Source organism: Brachycentrus maculatus, unplaced genomic scaffold, assembly GCF_059751285.1.
Source record: "Brachycentrus maculatus isolate JH-2025_06_01 unplaced genomic scaffold, ASM5975128v1 h1tg000559l, whole genome shotgun sequence".
Taxonomy (NCBI): Eukaryota; Metazoa; Arthropoda; class Insecta; order Trichoptera; family Brachycentridae; genus Brachycentrus; species Brachycentrus maculatus.
In genome coordinates, this window is record NW_028281302.1 from 324,469 (window position 1) to 330,518 (window position 6,050).

Genomic DNA, 6,050 nt, shown 5'->3' on the forward strand with positions numbered 1-6,050 from the left:
GCCAATTTGATTCATATACAAGTGATAATGGATTCAAAGCTCACCCGTCAATTTGTGCGAAATATAAAAATGAAGTTTTATACATTTTTATAACTTTGTTTCATCGAATTCGGCGAAAATATGCGCGTCAATATTTGTGAAAATTGCGTATACACGCGTGTGGTTTTCTTATCGTATGTACAGTACTGAGTCAACAATTAAGTGATAACTTTTACTTTGGCTTTTCACGTTAAAATTTTCGTATTTTACACTTAGGAAATGGAATTTTATTCAATTTAATTAAAACGTAGCTAGATAAACTAAATTTTCTATAGTCGTTACCAAACTATGATCGATGTATAAAAATCGAAATATTTTGGTGATTGTAGATTTTAATACATATTTATATCATATCGCTCCTTTGTCAGGTTAAAGCCGTTTATATGAGAAGGTATATTATATCTTCGATCGGCAATATGTGAAGCTTTGTGTGATATTTCAGGGACAATTTCATAGATCCGATAAGATACATAGACTACTAGAGACAAGAATTATGGTGAAAAGATAACGTAGTGTGGATAACTTTTACTTTACGTCTAAACCTTTATTTTTAATGGCATTTTTAAACCAGTTGTCGATCCACATTGTCAGGAAGTTAAAGTAATTATTTTATTTCAAAAACTAGAAAAGTTATTAACACTTCGTGGTTAAAACAATAACTTTCGTATGTAATCGATGTCCAGATTAATTAACCTTTTGTTCGGTCAGTAGTTGCCTCCAGAGACCCGATAATATTATATGTACTACAAATTGAATTCGATTCCTCAGTCATCGGTTTTAGAATCCAGTTTCCGAATTATCACACAACTTCGCGCGCATTATTAGTTTGTATCTTAAAATATTATATTTGACATAGAAAATATTTTTACACCAATGTATAACCTACCTTATAAATGACTTTTTCAAAACTTTAAAGCTTTTGTATAAAAATTATCTCATTAATATACTAAATAAATGTAGCGTACTTTTGAATAAATATTATGTAATGAATATATACCGACATCTTTATAATGTTGTTATTCGATGTGGTGAAGAGTATTGAGGGGAAGTAAGTGTTGGCATTTTTAAGGAATAAAACTTTTCTATACGCGAGTGTTAGTTGCGAGGTGAAAGGGAGTCTGACGATACATAATTTAATGCGTAGTGTTTTCACCCAAGAAAGCTTGTTTTCCCATAGAATTCAGGTGTTACGTAAATCTCATATGAAAAGTGCCTGTATATTGATGGGAGCACCACTTTTCCAACATGTTATAAACTCGTAGATTGACTAATGATAAATGTGTTACAGCGCCATCTGTCGAACACGTTATGTTTTAAAAAGACTTTTCTCATAGTGAATCCGAGTTTTCAAAAGTTGTTAGAGTTAAAAGTTAAGTTGTCAATCTTTCAAATTTTATAAAATATAATATGCATATCATGTAAGCCATAAATTTGAGCTGATTTATCTTTACAATAATTCTCTTCCCGTTAAATTTAATTTGTTATTCATAGTGAAAAATATATATCTATATACTTATATATATATTGAAAAGAGTGAGTGAATATGTGTGCCTTCTGACTGTAATTTCCTTTATTTTCAACAGGTTTCTGATACTGTTACTTCTTTTACAAACTTATATTATACTTTACATAAAACTTTGTGACTCAAGTTGCCAAAATTGTTCTTTAAAATTCTACGTACTAAGAACGTTTTTTTATAATTTCCTATCTTCGTTTGGCTTCAGTCGTAAATAAATGTATGGAGGTTATAAATATATGAATGCTAGTTACAAGTTTATTAATAATTTATTTTATTTTCACTATATTATATAATATATCGGAGCAGTCGACTCTTGTCTTTCTATACGCCATTCTTGATATTTAAATGTTGTAAAATATTAAAGAAACATCTTTTTGAAATCATTTTTTAGTATTTAGGCCTGGTGACAGGTATACATATAGATTCAATTATATTGAATATTTTAAATAAACTAATTAGGAAGGTGAATGCCGATTTCTGGCATAAAATGTGGATTTTAAATAACCCCAACCCTATTTTGTATATCACAATAAAATTTACAGCATTATCTCTGTATCAAATAAAAGTTTCATCTTAAAATTTACTCAAATACATTCTAGTGTATCCCAAATATTTCCAATAGCTTATTACATTGCTATTTTATAATCTTTCTACAGGTGTATTTTACTAAATTAAAAATATATAATTTTTTGCCTATCTTTTTAATGATAAATCTATTATTTGTCATCGTTCCAAAATAACATAATTAATGATTGAAGATCGATCTTGTATCGATGTATCCATCCAGTGATGTTTGTAAATAGATACATGAGATTGTACCAATTGGCAAGGAAGTTGTGTTTTAGAAATGACATGTTGAGGTGCTACGATGTTCAAAATAAAGTGTATTATTATTCAAAAAAATGTATTTATTTTCCCCATCACCCTCGACAGTGAAGGCATCATGACAATAGGTACTTAAAAATGGTAAGTTAAGTACACAGATTTTTTTGCTCTAATATACTGTATCCGCATACTGTTCGCCTCCGTAGCGTAATGGTCAGCACGCTGGGCTACCGTGCTCGCGGTCCACTGTTCAAAATCACACAATTTTTATTTGTTAAAAAATAGTAAGTATACTGCGAAAAACATTGCGTTTTTTTTTCATGTATATTATACTTATTTATATTACTTTTCATATATATTACTATACCTACGTGTTTAACTACAGATGTGGCTAAACTGTCAACTGTTACTTTTCTAGTTACCCGATTGGGATAGTATCCGTTACTTTTTTGTCCGCCTCCGTAGTGTAATGGTCAGCACGCTCAGCTACCGTTCTGGAGGTCTTGGGTTCGATTCCCAGGGGGAAGGTCAAATAAATATAAGTGATTTTTTCACTCTAATATTTATTCAATATTACCCTGGACTGGTACCTGAAGCGGAGGGCTGATCACCTTTCCTTCGTATGTTAACGATCAAGATAATGCTGCGTTTATATGAGTGCTGTGCCCTATGCACCATTGTGGTGCGGATAAGGGTTTGAAGAAGAAGAAGATACTGTATACTATACGAGTAAGTATATATTAATTGCCAATAGACGGAAATGCTACCAAATAATTCATAGGATCTCATCCAGCAAATTTTAACTGCAGTGAAATAAAATGTGAAGGAGGCCAGGAGTATTTGTCAGGCCAGACGAGAGTGGTGTTCCATCCTCTCTGCCTACCCCTGCAGATAAACAGCGTTATGGTAGTAGTAGTAGTAGTAACCAATTCTTTAAAAAATTAATAATATGTGAGGGTATATCTTTAGATTTTTTAAACCATCAAATTTTTCATTCAATTCTCAATTTCATTTCATTTGTCACCAAACACAAAAAACCTAGATTTGATTGGGGACTTTACATTTTGTTACTTAATATAATTTCATTTTTAATTTAAGTTTTATTTAGTAAATACCCATATTTCTTAAAATTTATTATAAAACGTGTTTCGATGCATTCCGCATCATTTTCAAACACCGTATGTGAAGGTAATTCTAAATTTTAGACTAGTATCCTTGGGACGTTGGAGGTTGAAGAGAGGGTAGGAGCTGTATTTCGACGGCCCCTACGTAAAGTACTCTATCTGCAAATCTGTTACTTTACTGGAGTGAGCTTAGAAGATTTATTCAACATAATTTATTTATTAATTAACGGTTTTTCTTAAAAATTTAAACTAGTATTATACATTAAAAACACGATAAAATATTGTATTAAATCGTTTTACAACTTTATGCTTTGTCAAAATTAAGTAGTTAGCGTTTTATGAGTTCAGTTCGTCTTATACTCCTGAAAACTAGGCTTAATTTATTTTATATATATTTTTTGTTTATTTATATTTCTAGATAACGGTCAGTTGATAACGTACACCAAATATCTCAAAATTGACAAAAAATGTAGTTAGAGCACTTTATGTAGGGCACGTCGATTTTGTAATTTTTTTATTATTTCTGATCAGTGTAAACATATCTTTAAAATAATATGATTTAACATTTCTTGGTGGATCTACATTTTATATAATAAAATAAAAACCATCACCAGTCTGACGAAACCCAGTCAGTTGTCAAATAAAATGTTTGCGAAAAAAACTATATATGTATTTGTTATTTTATTATTTACATAAAATGATTTATTTATGGGACCTTAAGAAGCAAAGGTAAGTAAAAAAAAAGTTTCTTTAAACTATCCTGAACAAATAATAAAAGTCGTTACATTTATCTGATCCGTTTTGGTCAAGGCAGGGGTCGGTAACGCGAGAACCACATTTGTTTAACGAAGACCCTGCATAGCCTGTATTTAAGAAATATTAGACAATATGAAAGCTTAGCAACACCAAGCAATTTCAGCAAAACTTCAAATATTTGGCAATCAAACATTTCAATAAACTCCTTAAAGAAATGAAAAAAATAGATGATATAAAAATACTTAAGAAAAAAATTAAAGCTCTATACATTTCAATCTTGAAAAAATATACAAAAAAAGACTATTTTATCTTTTATTATAAAACATTAAACCACGAGTGTAAGTCCCTCTCCAAGCACAAGAGCACAGTCTCTTTTATGGAGAGGCACAGCGAATCGAAATACAAAAGTTCTCCATATGTATAAATGATTCAAATGTATTATGTTATAAATAAAAATGTTAATACATTAAATGAATAAAAAATTTTAAAAAATAATCATAAATATCGCATATCATTTCTTTCGAGTTCGTTCAGTATAAGAATAATAATGATTTTGGATGATTTATATAGCACCATTTTCGTAAAATACTATCTCTAGAGCGCTTGCTTATACAGAATGGATTATGATATGGAAATGATAATGGTAAAAATATATATTTTAAAGAAAAACGTCGTCAATCCGCTGAGTCCGCTGAGTCTGAGGGGGGAAGTGGAGCCGCCGTATTATTGCGCCTTCTTCTCGGTCTTCTTGGGCTGCAGCATGGCCAAGATGTTGGGCAGGATGCCTCCCCGAGCGATGGTAGGTATACCTACGTGTTTAACTACAGATGTGGGTAACTGTCAACTGTTACTTTTCTAGTTACCCGATTGGGATAGTATCCGTTACTTTTTTGTCTGCCTCTGTAGTGTAATGGTCAGCACGCTCGGCTACCGTTCTGGAGGCCCCGGGTTCGATTCTCAGGGGGGGAGGTTAAATAAATACAAGTGACTTTTTCAATCTAATATTAATACAATATTACCTGGACCTGATACCTGAAGCGGAGGGCTGATCACCTTTCCTTCATGTGTTAACAATCAAAATAACACTGCGTTTATATGATGCAGTGCCCTATGCACCATCGGTTGCAAATGAGGGTTTGAATTAAAAATGAATAATTTTCATACTATAACTATCAAAATAGAAATTATATTTGAATTTCTAATTTTGTGATTTTCCATTTTATAATTAAAATGTAACTTTGTTTTAAAATCACTACAAATATTTTATTATAACTTAATTATAATATCTACCGGTTTCGAAGCTAACCGCTTCATTATCAAGACTGATTAATACTAGTATTAATCAGTATTAATCAATATTAACTAGTATTAATCAGTCTTGAGAAAGAAGCCGTTGGCTTCGAAACCGGTAGACATTATAATTAAGTTATAATAAAATATTTATAGTGATTTTAAAACAAATTTTAATTATTTAACTATTAAAATGGTTGTTGACCCCTAAAGCGAAAAGCCTGCAGAAAGAAATGAATATAACGCCGTAAATACCCAAAAACAATAAAATAAAATAGAGTAGTGACAGGACATAAACGTGAGTAGGTATAAATTAGGATGTTGTTAACCAAATGTGCCTTCACCCTTTCTGAGTAAATTATTTGCAAGCCTTCCTGTTAGAGGCTGGAATAATAGATAATAGTAGGTACTAATCTTAATTGTTTCGGAAATAACTTTTATGGGAGGTTTGCCCTTAGAGCCTTAGAGTATATACTTATCGTATATCTCTTTGGGCT